The sequence below is a fragment of the Sorex fumeus genome, unplaced genomic scaffold (genome assembly GCF_029834395.1).
Source record: "Sorex fumeus unplaced genomic scaffold, SorFum_2.1 ptg000002l, whole genome shotgun sequence".
NCBI lineage: Eukaryota > Metazoa > Chordata > Mammalia > Eulipotyphla > Soricidae > Sorex > Sorex fumeus.
In genome coordinates, this window is record NW_026606059.1 from 35,154,633 (window position 1) to 35,177,974 (window position 23,342).

Genomic DNA, 23,342 nt, shown 5'->3' on the forward strand with positions numbered 1-23,342 from the left:
TGGGAGATTTGTACAGAAAGTAGATAAAGGACCAAACATGATAACCTCTCAGTGTCTGTATTGCAAACCATAATGCCCAAAAGTAGAAAGAGATTATGGGGAATATTGTCTACCATGGAGGCAGCGGGAGGGTGGGAAAGGGGGGATATACCGAGGATATTGGTGGTGGGGAATGTGCACTGGTGGAGGGATGGGTGTTTGATCATTGTGTGATTATAACCCAAACATGAAAGCTTGTAACTATCTCACGGTGATTCAAAAAAATTTTTTAAAAAAAGCAAATCAGAGATGCTGGGTATATCCTACCAGCTATACTTCTCTCTGACCTCTATCTGCTTTTGATATTGGGGTAGCACTGGAGCACTGTCTTCCTGTTCATCAATTTGCTCTAGGGAGCACCAGTAACGTCTCCATTGTGAGACTTGTTGTTACTGTTTTTGGCATAACGAGTACACCATGGAGAGTTTGCCAGGTTCTGCCATGCTGGTGGGATACTCTTGGTAGCTTGTTGGGCTCTCCAAGAGGGATGGAGGAATCGAACCCGGGTTGACCGCATGCAAGGCAAACGCCCAACCAGTTGTGCTATGTTGGCTTCATAGAAGCTGTTAGGAAGAATTTCTGCCTGAATATTTTGGAAGAGCTTGAGAAATAGTTACAATATATTCCTTAATGATTAGTTAGAACTCACTAGTGAACTCATGTAGACAAGGGCTTTTGTTCTTAAGGAGATTTTTAGTTAGAAAATAAAAATCAGCTCCTGGTTTCACTTACCCTTTGTACTGTTTGCTTGATTTACACATCATGGATTTCTGCTCTACAGTTTCTTATTTCCTTCCTTTACTTTGGGATTTATTTGCATGGTATTAAGGATAGATTCTCAGACCAACATAATAGAATTGAGAGTCCAGAGATAACCCCCAGATTTAGAAACAGTTCATCTATGAAAAAGAAATACGGTGTATAAAATTGAGCAAGTGAGGTCTCTTAAAAAAACAGTTTCAAATATTTTAAAAATAAACAAATTAACTATATCAAATAAAAGTCTTTGCAAGACAAAATAAACTAACACAGGGTAAAACAAAAGATATCCTACTGACGGTGATAAAATATTTGCACATGATATATCATATTAAAGCTAATATCCAAGACGTATCAAGTAATCACAACAAAACTAAATATAGAGTAATAACAACAAAAATCCAACAATCCCATTTAGAACATAAGAGGAGGGAGAGAATGAACAGATACTCCCCCCAGAAAAACTAAAAATGGCCATAAATCATACAAAAAAGTGTCCATCATCACTTATTACCAGGAAAATATAAATAAAAGTAATGATATATAATCTCACAACAGTGAGATTAATATATATTTTTAAAAACAACTGGACAACCAGTATCACCAGGGAACCAGGGATGTCGTCTGTTTCAGCCTCTATGGAAAGTAATATGGGGACATCTAAATTAGTAAGAACAAAACTCCAGTATAACCTGGCAATACCATGTCTTGGCATACATCTTGCATGCACAAAAACATCAACTTCAAAAGATTTGTGAACAATTATGTTTATTCTAGAACTTAGTAGTTGTTATATAGAAATAACCTAAATATCAAAAGAACAAAAGCAACTGATGCTGGCGCGGATGTGGCGAGAAAGGGACACTCCTTCACTGTTGGTGGGAATGCCGACTGGTTCAGCCCTTTTGGAAGACAGTATGGACGTTCCTCAAAAAATTAGAAATTGAGCTCCCATTTGACCCAGCGATACCACTCCTGAGAATATATCCCAGAGAGGCAAAAATGTGTAGCCGAAGTGACATCTGCACTTGTTTGTTCATTGCAGCACTCTTTACAGTAGCCAGAAACTGGAAGAAACCTGAGTGCCCAAGAACAGATGACTGGCTAAAGAAACTTTGGTACATCTACACAATGGAGTACTATGTAGCTCTTAGAAAAGATGAAGTCATGAACTTTACATACAAGTGGTACAATATGGAAAGTATCATGCTAAGCGAAATGAGTCAGAAAGAGAGGGATAGACATAGAAAGATTGCATTCATCTGGGAGATATAAAATAACAGAATATGAGATTAATACCCAAGAATAGCTGAGATCAACACCAGGAGGATTACTCCATAGCTTAGAGGCCAGTCAGGTATTCTAGGGGAAAGGACAGTTCAGATAGAGAAGGGAACACCAAATGGAGGGTGTTTGGAGGATCCTCCCAGGAGGGGAGATGCAGGTTGAAAGTAGACTGGACTGAACATGTTTGCCACTCAATGCCTCTTTTGCTGATCACAACACCCAAAAGGAGAGAGAGAACAAAAGGGAATGCCCTGCCACAGTGGCAGGGGGGGATGGGGGGATGGGGAGGATGGGGGGGGAGGGATATTATCCTGGTGGTGGAAAATGGGCACTGGTGGAGGGATGGGTATTTGATCATGGTATGACCGAAATCCAAGCACAAAAATTTGTAAATCTACAACTGTACCTCATGGTGTTTCACTAATAATAAAAAAAATAATAATAAATTAAAAAAAAAGAAAGAAAATGAAAAAAAATTGAAGAAACTTTAGGATAGACTGGAACTCAACAGTCAAGCACATGCCTTGCATGCAAGAGACCCGGATTCTGTCCCTGGCCCCACAAAAACAAACACAATTTTTAATGTCATTTTAAAAATAGATTCTGCAGATTTTAGTTTAGTTATAAAAGTATGCTTTATTCATTGAAATAAACAGTTTTTTCACTTGTAAAAAAAATAACCTGAATGTACAAGTACAGCTGAATGGAAAGAAGCTGTGGTATATTACTGAGCTGTACGATGAAAACACGCACTTTTCTGCAATATGGATAAAACTAGAGTTATCTTGCTATTAAAAAATGACCGAGGGAAAAAATAATAACTGAGAACTTCCCCAATCTGAGAAGATAGCCATGTGCATTGACCCAAGAAGTCCAAATAGTTCCAAATAAATTAACCCCAACGAGAACACCAACATGTGTGATAATCAAAGCGGCAAGAATCAGAGAAATAGGTTTCTAAAAGCAGCAAAAATCTAGCTAAGATTTATGCTCAACAGCATGTCAATAACATTCACTTCATATTTCTCACATGAAACTCTACAACCAAGAAGAAAATAGAAAAATATATTCAAAGCGCTGCATGAAAAATAACTTTAGTCAAGAATTCTATATACCATCTAGTTATCAACCATATTTGAAGGAACAATAAAAACATTTACAGACAAATAGTTGCAGATATTTCTTGCGTCTAAGTCATCCTTGCAAAGAATACTACATCATCCTATAAAAATTAAAAGAGAAAGATACATAAAATAAGGGGAAATGGAAATTATATATAATACAATACAATAAAATGGAAATGTATGTACACAAAATAAGCAAAAATAGAAATTACACTTGAAGACAGAGAATAAGCTCTAGATGAGTTTTAAACTTGAAAGGGAAAGTATGTTCAGTGTTTCAGAGGTAAATGTCACAGTAACCTCAAAATAAAAACACTGTGATAGAAACAAGAGACTAACCAATAGAGGTCAGTACACCAATGGCCTATATGAAAACATCAGCATATAAAATTTAAAACAGACAAAGGAATAAAGTAAAACTGCAGAAAAGACCCAAAATTCTCATAGAAAAATGGCATCCACAGATTCCTTAGTATCAACAAGTTCTCTAAATGTCAATGAGTTGAAATCCTTTATCAAAGAGCAGTGCCTGGTTAAAAAAAGAAACAAAATTCAACTATGCATTACAAGAGGCCACCTGAACCTTCATGATAAACACAATCTCAAAGCAAAAGCTTGGAAAGCAAACGTATAGGTAAGTAATAAATTAAAGCAGAATCAAGAATAGAATTGGAGTAATATTATAGAAATTAAGGCTTTTGCCTTGTCTGTGCCCTACATTAGTTCGATTCATGGAACTGAATATTGTTCCCAGAGCACTTACAGAAGGAGTGATCTCTGAGCACAAAAACAGGAATACACCCTGAGCACTTCCATGTGTGACTCCAAAATAACAACATAAAGCAAGCATGGCCTACTTGTATCACAGTAAATATCATTCAAACTAAGGAAAGTAGTAATAGAAGTGGGTGGATATTGCATATACTTTTTAAGGGCTCAGTAGAGAGGTCTTAACTCTCATTAACATAATATCAAATGAAGAGATATCAGAGTTCATAAAGAAATTATAATAGACCCATATTAATACATTAACAGGAACACAATAATTATATATAATATATAAATGGAATAAGTAATCATTGATGTCAAGAGAGGGGTTCAGCAGAGTGATACCATTTCACCGAAACTCTTCAGTGCCACCCTCGAGAACATCATGCGACGACTGGAATGGGAAGGAATGGGAGTGAAGATAGATGGTCGGCAACTACACCACCTCCGCTTGGCTGATGACATTGTTTTAATAACACCAAACATTAGCCAAGTGGCACAAATGCTGGCCGACTTCGACCGTGAGTGTGGAAAGTTCGGACTACAGCTGAATCTTACGAAGATAATGTTTATGAGAAACAGCCTTGTTCCTGATGCCCCATTCGCTCTCAACGGAACGACCATCTCCGAATTCAACAGCTATGTGTACCTAGGTCGAGAAGTCAACATGACAAATGACCTGGCACCCGAGCTGCTCAGGAGGAAGAAAGCGGCTTGGAACGCCTTCAAGAGCATCGAAGAAATAGATAAGAGGACAAAGAACCTCCGGCTCTGGGCACATCTCTTTGATTCCACTGTTCTTCCTGCTTTAACATATGCCTCAGAGACCTGGGCCCTACGCAAACAGCATGAGAACACTATTCGGGTTTCCCAAAGAGGAATTAAAAGAGCTATGCTTGGAATATCACGTTTCACTCAAATGAGAGAAAGAATCCGGAGTTCCAATCTCCGTGGACGATCAAGAATCAGGGACGCTATCTCGTTTGCAAGGTGTCAAAAATCAGATGGGCTGGTCACGTAATGAGATTTAAAGACGACCGCTGGACTAGAGCTGTTACCGACTGGATTCCACAGGATGTCAAAAGACCGCGTGGCCACCCACCTACCAGATGGTCAGACTTCTTCATCAAGATCATGAACAATCGATTTGAGGCTCTTCGTGTTCCTAGAGTGAACAGACGCTATTGGGCTACACTAGCACGCGACAGGGACAAATGGAGATGTTACTGGTGCCCGCTTGAGCAAATGATGATTAACGGGAAGTCAAGTGATCAAGTGATCAAGTGATATAAATGGAATATATTAACACCCCACCCATGACACTGGACAGATAAACCAGACAGAAAATCAACAAAGAAATGAGATATTTGAGAATGGGGATTACTAGACATAAATAAGACCCTCTAACTCTATAAAGAAGAATACTCATTATTCTCATGTTTCAGGACTTTTGGACATTAAAATTGTCCCTTAGCATGTGATATGTCCTGAAGTACATGCAGATGGAACATTCTCCAGCATAGATGATACGCTGAGGCATGATTTGAATGTCCATAAAATCATGAAAATGGAAATCAGATCAAGTTTTTTCTTGGACCAAAATTTCATCAAGGTATAAATTAACCATAAAAAAATAGTTAGGAAAAAAAAAAGAAAAGAGAAAGAAAAATGTTAGGGAAATTTCCAAATTTGGCTGCTGAATAACATCACTGTCACTGTCCTCCCATTGTTCATCAATTTGCTTGAGCGGACCCAATAACGTCTTCATTGTGACACTTGTTACTGTGTTTGGCATATCGAATGCCACGGGTAGCTTGCCAGTCTTTGCCATGAGGGCAAGATACTCTCGATAGCTTGCCAGGTACTCCGAGAGGGGCAGAGGAATCGAACATGAGTCGGCCAGGTTGGCCGCATGCAAGGCAAATATCCTACCTGCTGTGCTATCGCTCCAGCCAAAAAATATAATATTAAGAAACCATTAGGTCAACATGGAAATAGAAAGACTGCTTCTAATTAACCTATACAATATATGGGACAGAGAAGAAGCACCACTAAGAGGAAAGTTTATGGCTATAAAAGCTCACATCAGAAATCGAAAAAAGCTCAGAAATACAACCTAATCTCATAGCTTGAGAAGTTAGGAAGAAAACAAATAAATCTCAAAAAAAAAAAAGAAAAAATAGAGGAACGAAAATTTTTTTAAATATATGCAGGAATTTAGATCTGATGTGTCAAATTTACTTTCATGTTAAGAATAAATGGAGATTTATAATAATAGGACTATCTCGGCAGAAACTAGAATAGTGTCTTCATAAGAAGAATGAAACAATGCTTACTCTGACACTTAAAAATGCAAGTTACTTTGCTATCTAATATCCCTGAGATATTAGAACTGCATCAAAGGGCACAAATAAATGGAAAATTGTTTTAAATTTTTTTAAGAATAAGCAAGATGGACAATTAACTACAGGAACAAGGAAAAAGGGAGAAAATCTAATAAATAGGCTCATAAATTTATGAGAGAAATTATGATAGATATCTTAAAAATATGAAAAGTTATGAGCTCACTATAAGTGGTTCTATGTTTCCAAGCTTGAGAACGTAAGAAAAAAATTGCATTCAATATGCATTTCTATTCATCAGTGAACACTGGGTGACTACTACTAAAGTTGTTTGAATAACTCACTTGTTTCCCCAACAGATATATATATGAATATGGACAAATTCATATATATCTATCATTCTAGTCCTCAGAGAAATAATGTGAGTGAAACATTATCCTTCCCTCTATGGAAATCAAACTCCATGCACATGTGTGTAGAGGAAGAGTGTGTGTTCCTGTGTACACACACTTCTACATCTTAGAAAATTGACATGGATCTTTACACTCTCAAAGAAATTCCTTCTATTCCAAAAGTGTTAATTACCACCACCACCAAGAAGAACAGAGGGATAGGAAGGATCTCAAAGCAAGTAGAAATAGGAATAACAGTAGGAAAAAAGAACCTTCAACTTGAGTTCAGAGAAGGTAAGAAAAAAAATTGGTCCGTTGCTAAGTGATCAATGGGATTATTTCTATTAGCTCTCAGTCACTGAAAATTAGATTGTTATTTTTAAGTACTTAATAGATATTTTCCTCAACCACTGATTTGTACCAGACTTTCCTGAGGAATGCTTGAGGATAAAAAAGAGAAAGGAAGAGATGGAATCCAAAAGTGAGTGCATTCTGTCCTTAAAACATCTTTGTGGATTTTAAATGTCTTAAAAATATTCAATATTTAAGAATTAAAGTCCTCCTTGACTATTCATTATAGTCACTAGCTGACATTAGTGCCGCCTTCCCCAAGAGGCAGTCTACTTGCAGTGGTTATGAATATGGAGTTTGGAGCCAGATTGCCTCGGTTCAAATCTTCACTCTGTCATTTTTCAGTTGTGTGAACAAGAGCAGGATAATTAACCTCTCTGGAATTCAGTTTTCCCATCTGTAAAATGAGGATAATAATAATCATTCTTTCTTTATGCGGTGGTTTGAAGATTAAATGAGTTAATACATGTAAAGCACTTAGAACAATGTCCGCTCCATTGTAAGAAGTCTGTAAGGGTTGCTTATTATTATAGTGAAAATTCTAGTATAATAATGCTGGAGTTCAATTTACTGTATGTTACTCTGAATAAATAGCGTTCTGTCAGTCTTGGTGCTTTTATATAACCTTAGACAAGTCACTTAAACATCATTAGCCTGAGTTTCCTCCTCTGCAAAGTGGGGGCAATGATACCAGCCTCACAAAATTGTCTTGAGGGTTAAATAAAATAGCAGATTGAAGGGCCTGTAGGCTGCAAATTGCTATGCAATTGTTGCTTGTTGTTATTATCTTGTTCTTTTTAACCCTCGTACCCAAATTGGTAAGTGCTTCTCTCCTTAGGAGGAAGACAAAAACGAACACACACACATGACTTTGACATAACGTTTCCTGCTTGCCAGATAGTACAGAATGGATTAAAATGAACAACTCTGAATTGAGACTGGAAACTAGCTGACATCAATGAGTGCATTCAAAAGTCTAGGTTCTTCACTGGTGAAGAATAAAAGCGATGCCTTTTTAGTTTCTGATTTTGCAAACACTGCCTTCTGTCTTATGTGAATACATTCCACTTTCTTTCTTTGTAAAGCACTTCGATAACTGAGACTTCAGTGTGTAGTAGCTCCTGACCTATGGCTTCACACAGAAGTCCACCTTGCATTTTAATTGTTCCTGCATGTGGAAACTTAAAAGGCAGTCATTGCTTCCTCTCCCTTGACAACTTAATCCAAAGACAGGTGCTTGGAGGGTGGAAGATGATGGTTCATCAGGTCAGTCCAAGAACTGACTAGGATTCAATCACTGCACTGTCCATAATTCTCTGAACACGTATGGAAACATGTTAGCCTCTATGGAGTTCACAAAAATAAAGTTGCTAGAACCTAAAACCAGGGAACTCATAAACTCACTCTAAAAAAAGAGATGGTTACCATACACAACATATTATACAGCTCAGAATATAAATGAATGCTTAAAAAAAAGTCATGTAAATGGAGGAGTGCAGAACTCACATAAAGGAGTACTTTTGTCTGACTGGATTGGTAAAATGGGAGCACTGAAACTTGATTTTGACTTCTCCACATAGATGAAATCTCAGAAAAAAATGTGAAAAAAAATTAGGTTTCCCAAATGAAGAAAGCAATAGTGAAGAATAGCAGGTTGAGAAATAAGTAGTGGAATGGAAATGTAGAAGAACAACTCGTGCCCCTGAAACAGACAGGTGAACAAAGGAGCTGAGACACGGGGTTTTTGATAGCTGTCAAGAAGGAAAAGGAAATGAAACTGATGAAATGTTAGGTTCCAAATAGAGACAGCTGGAGAATGAGCCACAAGAAGAAACTGGTACATTATTATCTGGGAAGTTGGGAGCAACTGAATGGAAGAGAGTGGGGGAAGGGGAGTTCTTTCTTTTATTTTTTGTTTTTTCCCTTTTTATAAATTTATTTATTGAATCACCATGAGAGCAGTTACAAAGCTTTCGGGTTTTACTCTCGGTCATACAATGATGAAACACCCGTCCCTTCACCAGTGTTCATTTTCCACCACCAAAAGCCCCAGCATACCCCCTATTCCACACCCTCCCCCTACCTGTGGGGCAGATGATTTCCACATTACTCTCTCTCTATTTTGATTACATTCAATATTTAGACACAAGAACCACCACTATTATTTAGGATTTTACCCCAACACTCAGATCTGCCGAAAAGGCAACTGTAGACAATTTGTTCTCTATTGCTGATTATGAATAATATATGATGTCATGCGGCCGCAGTAGTGGGTGAGAGATTTTGGAATTCCGAAATTTTAACAATTAAATCTGGAGGGATTTTTTCCAAAACCTGCTGGGTTCTGAGTTTTGTTCCTGAGTTTCTGGGATCATGGCCATTAAGCAGCTTGATCAGGAGCCAGAGAGGCTGTTCGTGAATGGCGACTTGGGGTCTGGTTGGGGTGGGGAGGAAAGGGCTGGCTCCAACTCATCCCATGAAGCCCCGCATGTCTTTTCATGAAGGGCCCAAACCTGGCCGTCCAGTCACCTCTGGAGGATGGCAGCCACTGGGCCGCCGGGGGAACAGGCCAAGACACGAAACCTATTTCCCCCTGGGGTGACCCAGCACTGGTAACCTACTGTGGGGACCAGATGCATTTCTGCCAAAAGCTGCTGGGTTCCGAGATTTGTTTCTGAGTCTCTGGGATCATGACCGTTAAGTAGTTTGATCAGGAACCAGAGAGGCCTTGCCTCCAATTATAAAGCTGAGCCAGAGGTGTTGTGTGGGTGTGTCTTCCACATACCTAACTTTTGGTCATTTACTTTCTTGATAAACTTGGCACTAAGTTGTTGGGGTCTGGCCAAAGACACAGCAGCAATTTTGGGGTATGAGCTCTTTCTTTTAAAAGTTAATTCCTTATCAACTAAAATAAAAGTGCCAAGAGTTTATTCCCTTCTAGAGAAATCCCCCTAGCAAACAGGATGCTATAAACATACTGACTTGATGGACCCTTGCAGGTTGGATGTGCCCAAATGCTGCAATGAAGGTCCTGAGAGACTTAGGAACTTAGCAAACACATAAATCATAGTGTTTACTCAGAAGGGACTGTGCTACCTAGAAAACTGCTGATGTGAAGGCCCCCATTATTTGATTGCACATTAACAAATGTTGCTGGATTTCTCTGATATATATTCATATATACCATGGACATACTTTACATTCATCTGAAATAATGTCAATGGTTTCATTATTTATTCCTTTCATTTTAGGTAAAGTAATTGTATAAAAAGCAAGCAATTAATTCCACTGCTTTAGTCCCCTCTGAAGAACACAGTTTCCTTCAATTAGCCTCAAGGGAGAAATTGGCTCCACAGCTAAAATATATAGTTTATATTGTGCTTTTCTGGCATGGTCCTTAAAGAAATTCTAGAATTTGCCTGAGATTTCCTGCTATTGATTCCCCAGGATTCCTTCCCAGAGGAAAACACAGACAGTGGGGCAGGATGATAGGCAAGAAACAGACTGCTGAACTGGCTCATTCCACAGCTGTCCTATTTTTTTAAGTAGTTTAGACAAGGGAAAAAGAAGGCAGTTTCAAACTAAACCACTACACAGCTTTTATAATCCTCCATTGCACTCTCTTCAAAAGCAGGCGAAAATTAAGGTCCCAGTGATTTCAGTTGAGCCCAACTTAGATAGGCAGATGTTACATGATCAATGGTGTTTGAGGATTATGCTTTGAATTTAGAGCCTTAGGATGAGGGCTGCCTCTCCCAATACAATCGATGTTCCTTTCAAGTTTATCCTCTTAATATTTGTTTTGAGTTCGGAGAGTAGGAGTGATTTTAATGCCTGATTTGCAGATTAGTACATCATGGTCCTATAAGATAGAGCTGGACAGGAGAGGGACAGTGATGTACATTTATGTTCCTTACACTTTTCCTATTTCACAAAGAAAAGAATATTTCCAGAGAAGAGAGGAAATCTACCTGCTAACTAAAAAAAAAAAAACCAGAAAAATTGGGTTTATTTAGAACTTACGTTAAGAATTGGGAAGACGCAAACCAGTATTTTGTAAAGCAACTTATTTCAGTAATTCTTTTTATTAAATTTACAATATTTTTTAATTGAAGTAATGTGATTTACAGTACTGTTAATGAATTTTTAAGACAGCCATCATTTTAACACCACATCCATCACCAGATCACCCTCCTCTCACCAAGGCTCCAGAGCTCCACACCCTCATATTCAAAACTCCTCTCAAACAAACTCAGTTCTGTGGACCCACTCTAGCTCTGTTGCCATTGTCCCTTTACTATTTCAGTAATTCTTATTCTAGCTTGAGAAATAAAACATAAGGGATCAGGATATAGCAGGGGTGGTAGAGGCACACACCTTGCACATGCAAGAAACTGATTTCAGTCCTGGACACTGTACAGATGTTATAACTTACTGGTGAGCCACCTGGATGAGTTGGCTGAATGTTGCTGAAGGTGATTCCTGCCAATAGTATTTGGGAAGCACCTCCAACAACCCAAATAGACACAAGATTATGTGTAGTTTAAAGATAAATAGCATGTGTCCCAAAGTGATTCTTGAGAAGACTTCTTTCAGGTATTCCTCATACTCGTGGAAAATTTTAGAAATGTGCACAGTGATTCTTCTGTTCTCAACATTCCTCCAAATAAGCATGATTTTACATTAGCACAGAATAATCACCCCTGAAGCCAAAACTCCCATGTTGTTTTTGTGCTTTAAAATATCTCCAGGTCTCTGCTTCCTCGATTGTGGAGACCAGACTCCTAAGCCTTATAATCTTCAGTCTTATTCTATAACTATACCTCTGACCTAGTTTCTTTCTAAAATTGATTTCCAAATCTTCCACTTGAATCCATGAAAGAAAAATTCTTGTCAGTTTTCTTTGGTTATTCAACATAAAATGAAGTTACTACTCCATAGTAAGAGTGTCAATAGTGTGTTAAGTGAATGAGAAAGGGTGGTTATATTCCAAGAGGGCAATACCATATAGTTGGAAGGGCACTATGAGTTTGGGAAGCACCTCCAACAACCCAAATTAATATTTGAAAACAACACAAGATATTGTCATGTATTCTGAAGCTCAAATGTGTAAGATGAGTAGCACTACAAAAAAAAGGCAGAAATATCTGCTTTCTTATTTGGAAACTTTTGTTTTCTTGCCTTTCCCGGTATTTAGATATTGCCACCAATCACTGGCTCATGGACCCCTTCCATCTTCAAATCTTGCAACTACAGTGAAATCCTTTGTATTATTTCCCTTTCATACTGAATCTTCTGCCTCTTCCACATTTAAGAATTCTTGAATATCACATTGGATCCATGGAATTTTCCACAGTGCATTAGGTTGGCCAATTAAAGGTAAAAGGTAAAGGCCCTCCCGTTGATCGTCGATTTGCTCGAGCAGGCCCAGTAACGTCTCCATTGGAGACTTTGTTGTTACTGTGTTTGGCATATCGAATACTCTCGGTAGCTTGCCGGGCTCTCCGAGAGGGGCGGAGGAATCGAACTCGGGTCGGCCATGTTGGCCGCTTGTAAGGCGAACACCCTACTGCTGGCCAATTAGTAATTTTAATTCTCAATTGTATATTAATACTCCCTTATTATTTTAATATACTATGGATTCAAAAAATTAGAAAACAAATATCTTGGGGTGACTATTATGCCTATCACAACTACCAGCTTTTTGCCTAGAAACTGCATTTTACCTCAGTGATTGAATCTTTCTTTGACATGCTAGATACTTTGCAAATTCATAATAGTCTTGTGGTATACTTTTTATATAAAATGCTATTCCTTGTCAAACAAACTCATAGTGCCCTTCCAACTATATGGTATTGCCCTCTTGGAATATAACCACCCTTTCTCATTCACTTAACACACTATTGACACTCTTACTATGGAGTAGTAACTTCATTTTATGTTGAATAACCAAAGAAAACTGACAAGAATTTTTCTTTCATGGATTCAAGTGGAAGATTTGGAAATCAAATTTTATTTGTAAACATAGATTATAAAATGTGATAATGCTTTGAGAAATAGGAAGAAGGAAGCCCTAGGAGAGAAACAGCTTAGGACAAAAGGTTTAGGGAACAGGAAATGGCATTTAATTTGATACCAACAGGAAGCTAGTCAGTAAAATAGTAAGTATTGAGTGCAGTAGCCAATGATGACCAAAGTCAGCCACTAAGAAACGAAACTATTGAGAGAAATATTGAAATGTGAGAAACATAACTAGACATGCAGGCTTGATCCAGTTCATACAAAGGCAGCTGCACTTTATTCCAATATAATAGGAAAACATTTTGGTTGTTTCAATAAGGACTGACTGTGATTCATTTTGTATTTTTAAAAAATCTGCTCTGGACATTGTATGAATGATGAACTGGAAAGGTTCAAATAGGGATCAGTATTAGTGAAGTTTAGGGAGAGAAAGAGTTGAAGACAAGTAGAGTAGGAGCTATGTGATATCTTTAAGGGAAAGATTTCTAGAAAAACATACATATCTGGGACAATAATCACTTGAGATGGATACATTTAAAGGAAAACATGTCTGCCTGTTTTACAATTTTCACCAGCAACAATGAATTGCTGAGATGTAGCCACAGGTGCTGCAGATGACTGAATTTTTCTTACTTTGGGATTTTGCTAAAATAAAAAAAGTCATAGAAAACTTGATGGGTGATAACAGGGAGAAAGTAGTGAGGACTTTTATGAAGAACTGCAAATAAGAATTTACCACAGACTTCTCACTGGGTAAGAAATCAAGTAAAGCCAGCAAATAAAATGGAAGAAAATACATAGTAAAAATCTGCATTTATATTGCCAGGTATATTTCAACAAAAGAATTAAAAAAAGAGTTGATGTTAGAAAAAGATGGGTTGTTTTGTTGTTATTTAAGTGTTGTATGGTTCCTGATTATAACCAGATGGTGACTCCAGGGAAAGATGGCTGGGATGGAAAATAGGCGACAGTTACTAAGAACAGGTGGTCAAAGAACTGAAAGGTCTGCATGTTGGAAGAAATCATCTCTATAGGTTGTCCATGTGATGATACAGAATTGGTGATAAACAAGAAGCTTGATACCAGAAATTATTGGAGATAGCAATATGAGAAGAGGTGCAACATTTGCCACATGGTATAGGTTCAAAATGGGATAAAATTGTAATTTTTACAAAAGGAGAAAAATTAATCAAGAAAAGAAAGAACATTGACTCCAAATCCTAGTACTGAATTATTCCAATATGAGAATTTAAGCAATAAACACCTCATAAGAAAACCATAGGCTAGCTGTGTACCACTTAAATATCAGGTGACAGAGAGAGCATTCTAAGACAAGTTTTGAAACATAGGAAAGGTTTCTGAGTTGGGACAAGAATTCCTACAGGATAAAATAAGATGTGTGAACTAGAAGAGAGAAATATTGCATTAGATCAGAACAACTGAGTAGGAAGATGATGCATTTAATGTTAGGGCTCACATATTTCTGTACCAACATGACCACTAGATAGTGACTATCACAACGATAAGAGGCTACAAATTTCTTTCTAAGATTTAGAATGATACTTGAAATATCAGGTGCTCATGAAGTGTTTGTTGAAAAAGTAAAGCATGATTGTTAAATGACAATCACAGAATATAGCTTTAATAATATAAGAAAGAAACAAAACCAATGGCTTATTAAAGCTATGGATCAGTACATAGTCTCGTGATTTTAAGCAAGAATTTAGCCAATTGAAATAATATGAAAAAATAATATGGAAGGAGAAGCTGATATCAAAGAGAACAGAAATATTCTATGATCATCTATATGTGCATTAGGATGCCAAGTTTTCCAACAATGATACTGAAACTTCCAGATATTTAATGTGGAAAAATACCCTCAAAATACACAAAGTTTCCCACAACCTGCCCCCTCCAGTGCCATCTTTACAGCACACAGCCACAGAGAAGAAAGGCCGCGGTGGGGGGGGGGGGGGGCGCCTCCACAGCTACCGAGAATGCTCCCGGTCCCGAAGAGAGCCAAGATCACCGGGAAGTCCCAGATGGGGTAGGTGCCGCATCCCACCTCCTCCAGAGGGAACCCCGGTGACCATGAGCCTCTACAAGCATAGCTCGCTTATGCAGGAACCAGGACTCTCACTGCAAACCACGTGGCCTCATAAGCGGCCGCGAACATCTTATATATAAAGTGGTCAATGAAAAGTAAATTCTCTAACGTTTTTCCCTGAAAATCAGGCTTAACTCTTTTACAAACCACAACACTGAATAGGAAAGAGAGAGCAAAAGAGAATGACCTGCCACAGAGGCAGGGTGGGAGGGGGATGGAATGGGGGGGTGGGAGGGTTACTGGGATTCGTGGTGGTGGGAAATGGTTACTGGTGGAGGGTTGGGTATTCAAAATAAATAAATAAAATTAATTTAAAAAAACACGAAGTTTAAAATTATTTAAAATCCAGCCACACATGCTAGGGGAAAAGGGAGCTCAGATAGAGAAGGGAGCACCAAATAAAGGATACTGGGAGTATCCTCCCAGGATGGGAGAAGCATACTGAAAGTAGACTATAGAGCAAACATGATTGCTACTAAATGCCTCTTTTGCAAACCACAACACCCAAAAGGAGAGAGAGAACAAAAGGGAATGCCCTGCCACAGAGGCAGGGTGGGGTGGGGGGAAAGTGGGTGGGAGGGATACTGGGATCCGTCGTGGTGGGAAATTGGCACTGGTGGAGGGATGGGTATTTGATCATTGTATAATTGAAACCCAAGCACAAAAATGTGTAAGTCTACAACTGTACCTCATGGTGTCTCACTAATACAAATTAAAAATAAAATAAAATAGAATTTTTCTCTTGAGAGACTGTGATAGAAAGACCTCATCATTTAATTTCCATCTCTGTCCTGAAAAGATGTGTGAAACTACCTCTAGTTATTTCAACATCGCTTCTTGCATCTTTGGAAGGTCTGAGTGGAAATGAATTTTCCTCACACCTGATAGAATCCAGTTCCATCAGCCCTCCCTATTTTGGACTGTATGCTTCTCTGCCCTGTAAGACCTGATGAAACACTTGGATCCTGATAGTTGTTCTGAGATTCTCTAGTGACAGGGATGGGTACGCAGATGATATAAAAGAAAATGTCACAAGTTATTACCAAGAATTAGTGTCAGTAGATAATTTGGGAAGCTTAAATGTTGTATGGAACAGTGTTTCAACTGTTTTTCCTACCATGGTCCTCTGCTGACCTTATTCTTCCTGTGGCTCCCAGTTCTACTGATTGGGTCCTAGTGTCTAGCCTTCACCACCTGTTTACATGATTTTAATTTGTGCTCCTTTCCCCTTGGAATATCCTTCAGGCTATTCACTTTATGAAAAATGTTGGTGACAATTAGAAAAAGAAGTTATCATCAGCACAGTGCGACTGAGAAGTCTGTTTCATGTGGCAAGAAAACCTTATGTTGTAATGGTCTTAAAACATCAATGGGGGGGCTGGAGCGAGAGCACAGCAGGTAGGGAATTTGCCTTACACACAGCCGAGCCGGGTTCGATTCTCAGCATCCCGAATGGTCCCCTGAGCACCACTAGGAGTAATTCCTGAATGCAGAGCCAGGAGTAAACTCTGTGCATTGACAGGCATGACCGAAAAATCAAAAACAAAAAATAAAGCATCAACAGACTGTGTCTGCTCTCCGGGAGCTCACATTCCACCCTGGAACACATTGTGGAGAGGACAACTAATAATACATTTTTAAATACTGAAGTGCAGGAGTAGCTTTTCTGCTATAATAAGGGAAAAATGATTTAACTCAGAATCAAAAGATTTGGGGATGGGAGTGGGAGTGGGAAAGGTGTTAGGATATAGTACAATGTGGAAAGCACTAGCTTTAGAGGCAGACAACTTCGATTCCATTCCCAGCATGGCTTATCGTTCCCAAAACCTTCGAGGAGAAATCCCTGAGCACACCTGTATGTCTCCATCCCCCCAAAAAAGGCCTGCGTGATGGTGTTTCAGCAATCAGTTCTTGAAACTAGTCTGAGCAATTGATGATGACATCTTCGATGTCTGCATGCAATGTTAATAAGTTACCATATATTTCATTTTACTTTTTTAGTTAAGCAAAATAGTTTTTTTCGGACACTACTTCCACTACCCAGCCGTCGCCACACTTCAGGACGCTTTCTGAACCCACGTGGCAGCTCCGGCCGAGACTCACGCACAACTGAAGACCCGCAGAACAAGATAAGCAGAACTCTCTGAGACCTTGGACTCCAGGCTCAGCAGACCCAGGGACAGAGCTTCTCTGCTTGCTCCCACCAACCACAGGTGACAAAGGGATTCTAATCAGGAGCCCCACCCTACCCTACCCTGTCTGCTTCCATCAACCACCCAGGGATCAAATTGCGCACAGGAGACCCACCCTACTTAGATAAATACCCCACACTGGCAGACTTCCACTATCGACACTACTTCCACTATCCAGCCGTCGCCACACTTCAGGACGCTTTCTGGACCCGCGCAGCCGCATCATAAGACACTAAATACCCATCTTCCGGAATTGTCGTACCGTGTTTGATAGGGTTCAAATATGGTAACACCTACAAGGGTGATTAGAGGTCGCCCCAAAAGCCTCTATCCCTCTCGGAAAGACTAGCAAGCTACCGAGAGTATTCCGCCCGCACGGAAGAGCCTGGCAAGCTATCCGTTGTGTATTCGATATGCCAAAACCAGTAACTACAACTGGTCTCATTCACCTGACCCTGAAGGCTTCACCGACATGGCAGCACTGAGAAGGATGAGAAAGGAGAGGCCGACAAAATCTCAAGGCCGACCTAGGCTGCCACAACGAAGGAAGACAAAAATGATCGTCTGTACTTTCAATGCACGTACGCTAGCATCAGATGCATCCATCGAGGACCTGATGGTACAAGCGCGAATGATCAAGGACAACATCATTGGTCTGACGGAGACAAGAAGGCACGAATCTCACCATGCCGTTTTCGACACTGGAGAAGAATTGTTCCTCGGAACATGCAGTAAAAGAGGTGTTGGAGTCATTGGTGTCCTTGTCAACACAAACTTGGCCAAGAGCATTGATTCATTCGAATGCCTAACAACCAGAATTGGACGTTTACATTTGAATAGATGTGGCTCACTGCCTGCAGTTTCTATCTTCGTTGTCTACACACTAACATCGCATTATGATGAAAGAGAAATCGAGAAGTTCTACATGGAGCTAGAGAAGTTCTATAAAGAAGACCACACCTTCTATAAGATCATTGTGGGTGATTTTAATGCCAAGATAGGACCGAGAAGATCAGCTGAAGAACTTCACATCGGGATCCATGGCCTAGAATGGAACGAACAGGGTGAGAGACTGTCTGAGTTCATCATGTCAACCAAGACCATTCATGGTAACTCACAGTTCCAGAAGGCAGAATCTAAACGATGGACATGGGAGTCTCCCAGTGGACGATTCCACAACGAAATAGACCACATCATATTCAATTGACGGTTTTGCCTGACCGATGTCGCTGTTGTCCCAAAATTTCAAACGGGATCGGACCACCGTCTCCTTCGTGCAAAATTCTACTTCAGAGCGGGGAGAAAGGGCTGCAAAGTTCAAAAAGAGAACTCCCAGAATGACCACCAACTGGGAACTCTTTGGCACTATTGCGGCAACATGGGAAGATGCCATTGTTGACAACATTGACAAGGAATACGATCGACTGGTTCAGCACCTCCATGAATGTGCGAGGAACGCCAAGAGAGAGATAGACACAAAAAATCGCCTATCTTCGAAAACTCTTGAGCTAATTCGCCAGCGTGGTTTGGTGCATGCCTCAGGCAACCGCAAGCTAACGTCCGAGCTCGCAAAGCAGTGCAGAGATGCGATCAAGGAAGACCTCAGAGAAGAGCACAAGTACTGGTAGATGCCGCAGAAGCCGGGAAAAGTATTCGTAACGCCCGCCTGTCCTTCGCCAACTACAAGACCAAGATGACTGCCCTCCGACGTCCTGATGGATCCATCACATCCTCCAGAATGGCAATGAAGAAGATTATCCATGACTTCTACTCAAATCTCTTCGATAGCCATGTCCACTTGCCGACATACCAAATTCCACAGGATGGATATGTCGTTCCCAAAGTTCTCCCTTCTGAAATCCGACACGCCTTTTCGTCGGTAAAGAAACAAACAGCACCCGGCCCAGACAAGGTCAGACCTGAACACCTGAAGAACCTGCCGTCAGTACTCATCAATAAACTGGCTCGGCTCTTCACTACCTGTCTGAATGCAAGGTTCCGTCCCAATGGAAAACCAGCAGGACCATACTACTGTTCAAGAAGGGAGACATCCATGACATTGGCAACTATCGCCCGATCTGCCTATTGTCTGTCATCTACAAGTTGTTCACTCGAGTCATCCTAAATAGGATTGGCAGAACACTAGATGAAGGACAACCATGTGAGCAAGCCGGGTTCCGCAAAGGATTCAGCACCATCGACCATATCCACACGATAACCAAGCTCATTGAGGTTTCTCGGGAGTTCAAGATGCCGCTCTGTTTAACGTTCATTGATTTAAAGAAGGCCTTTGATTCTGTTGAGACGGAAGTGGTCATTGAAGCCCTAGCCAATCAGGGCATTCAAGCCCAATACATCAGGATCCTCCGTGAGCTGTATTGCAGATTCACTACCAGGATCTCACCATTCTACAAAGAAGTGATCGTTGATGTCAAGAGAGGGGTGCGGCAGGGTGATACCATTTCACCGAAACTCTTCAGTGCCACCCTCGAGAACATCATGCGACGACTGGAATGGGAAGGAATGGGAGTGAAAATAGATGGTCGGCAATTACACCATCTCCGCTTTGCTGATGACATTGTTTTAATAACACCAAATATCAGTCAAGCGGCACAAATGCTGGCCGACTTTGACCGTGAGTGTGGAAAGGTAGGACTACAGCTGAATCTTACGAAGACAATGTTTATGAGAAACAGCCTCGTTCCTGACGCCCCATTCGCTCTCAATGGAACAACCATCTCCGAATGCAACAGCTATGTGTACCTAGGTCGAGAGGTCAACATGACAAAAGACCTGGCACCCGAGCTGCGCAGGAGGAAGAGAGCGGCTTGGAACGCCTTCAAGAAAGTCGAAGAAATAGATAAGAGGACGAAGAACCTCTGGCTCCGGGCACATCTCTTTGATTCCACTGTTCTTCCTGCATTAACATATGCCTCAGAGACCTGGGCCCTATGCAAACAGGATGAGAACGCTATTCAGGTCTCCCAAAGAAGAATAGAAAGAGCTATGCTTGGAATATCACGTTTCACTCAAATGAGAGAAAGAATCCGGAGTTCTGACATCCGTCGATGATCAAGAATCAGGGACTCTGTCTCATTTGCCAAGGTGTCGAAAATCAGATGGGCTGGTCACGTAATGAGATTTAAAGACGACCGCTGGACTAGAGCTGTTACCGACTGGATTCCACGGGATGTCAAAAGACCGCGTGGCCGCCCACCTACCAGATGGTCAGACTTCTTCATTAAGATCATGAATGATTGGTTTGAGGCCCTTCATGTTCCCGGAGCGAACAGCTGCCATTGGGCTACACTAGCACGTGACAGGGACAAATGGAGACATTACTGGCGCCCGCTCAAGCAAATCGATGACTAACGGGAAGTTAAGTGATTTATGTGATTAAGAGCAATGTGAGGAAAGAGGGAGCAAGTATTGCATATTCAAGAGAGAACATGGGCTTTTCCAGAATAGAAAAAGCCACTCTACCTTACATTTAAAAAATACTGTTATTCTGAATACATGTGAGCAAAAAAGAAATGTAATTTTTTTTATTTATTAATAATTAGAGGGGTTAGAATGATAGAACAGCAGGTAAGGTGTTTGCCTTGCATGAGGCAGACCCGGCTCAATACCCAGCATCCCATATGGTTCCCCAAGCACCACCAGGAGTAATTCCTGAGTGCAGAGCCAGGAGTAACCCCTGTGCATTGCTGGGTGTGACCCCCCCAAAATAAACAAATTAACAGGTTATCTCATCAATATGGAGTCATTGAAAAAATGTATCTAAATGGTTTTTAAATGATTCTGAACATGAGAGGAAACATCAGGATTTCCTCTGGAAGGCTGGGCCTGAACAAAGACTTGAAGTCTAGAACATCTCCAAAACATAGATAAAATGTGTCTCAAGAGGTATGTACAAATTATCCCCCAAAATTGTGAGACTAGGGACAAAGAGTGACTTGTCTTTTTTTAAAGTAATTTAGAGTTCAAGTTGCTTTGAAAGCAATTGGGAACCAATGTATACTTTTTTTTTTTAGTTTTTATTAGTGAAACACCATGAGGTACAGTTGTAGACTTACAATTTTTTGTGCTTGGGTTTCAGTTATACAATGATCAAGTACCCATCCCTCCACCAGTGCCCATTCTATACCACCAATGATCCCAGTATCCCTCCTACTCCTCATCCCCCCCATCCCACCTCGCCTTTTTGGCAGGGCATTCCCTTTTGTTCTCTCTCTTTTTTGGGGTGTAGTGGTTTGCAAAAAAGGTATTGAGTGCCAATCATGTTTGTTCTATAGCCCAATGTCAGCATGCATCTCCCATCCTGGGAGAATCCTACCAATACCCTTTACTTGGTGCTCCTTTCTCTATCTGAGCTGCCTTTTCCCCTAGCATGTGCGGCTGGCCTCCAAGCCCTGGAATGAACCTCCTAGTATTTATCTCTGCTATTCTTGGGTGTTAGTCTCCTATTTTGTTACTTTATATTCCCCAGATGAATGCAATCTTTCTATGTCTGTCCCTCTCTGACTCCCAATGTGTACTTTTTTTCAGAAAAGAAGTGGCATTAAGTTAAAAAAAAATCACTGAGGATGAGTTTTTAAAGCAAGGCCCACTGAAGGAGCCCTAATACAGGACAGAGAATGGCCTCAGGCATCTCTGTCAGCTCCTACTCCAGGTGACCTTTTCCAGGTGACCTTCTGAGGGAATAAAATGGGGGCAGGAGGTTTGACTTTGCAGAAGGTCATGGGCAAGAATTTCAATTTCCTGCCACCTGGACTGTAGCTCTTTTTCAGTAAACCCTGCCCCCTGCACTGTCTTCACAGAGACTTTCCCCCTCTTTGTTTCCATGCCTCCAAGAATAGAATGTGTCTAAATTTCATGGGTGCTGCATCGTAAGTGATCCAAATAAAGGGTTTGAAAACGGGTGCATATCACAGCTGAAAAGTGTTGTGTGTCGCCAGAAATAATCGAAGGAAAGCGGCAAGAAAGGTCCTATCTTTCCTCTTCCCCAACCCCCAGTCTAACGGAAAATTAACAGGGATTTGAGGAAGGAGGGGGGTGAAGTCTGAAGTCGTCTTGCTGAGTTCAATTAGTATTCTAGCCACACACTGTCCCATCAGGGGAAAATGCTTCTCGCGCACACACGTGTTCAGGATATCACTGTGATGGATCTGAGCGAGGGCCTCTCCAAACACAGTGACCATCTGCTAGGCAAAACATAGGGGTCTGACAAGCAGAAGCCATTCAGACCCGTTGTTGGGCCACATTATTACATATTTGACAAGGGTAATGAGGGGCTGTCATTAACCTTACATGACAGTTGCTACAATGACACACTAAACCAAGGACAAAGAGCTGAACTCAGTAAAAAGGCACCTACTTCTCATTTAACCCTGGAATTATGGGACGCCATTATTCCTGATGGAGGCTGGCAGGCCTGGGGTTAATTTCCATTTCTGTGTCTGCTTGTTCTCTTTTTAAAATGTACCACTCGGATGGCTAAGGATACTGTTGGGAAGGCGCTGCATAATTTATCACAACACACTGAGTTAAATGCAAGAACAGACAGGGTCTCTGAGAGAAACGAGCAAACATATTTCCTGAGTCCCAGCAATAAGGAATCCGAACTGCTTAAATATGTAACTGTTTCCTAAGTATGGCAATTCTTGGAATTTTTTTCCTGAAATTTTATTAGCCTCGAAGGACTAAGGTGGCTTTGGGAATATGAACACATAGTTATATTTCCTTTTACGGGACATGAACAATCTAAGGTGAGCAAAAATAATAGTTTTGATCATCGAATTCTTAATTTTGGAACCTAACTTCACGAGTTCTGTTGTTCAAAAAATTCCTAAGGAGATTCCCATGCTTTTGTTTTATTCTATAGATGAGGTAGCTAAAATCATGAGATGTGCAGGAACTCTCATGGACCACCTAGATGAAGTGCAAAAGAAATGACAGAA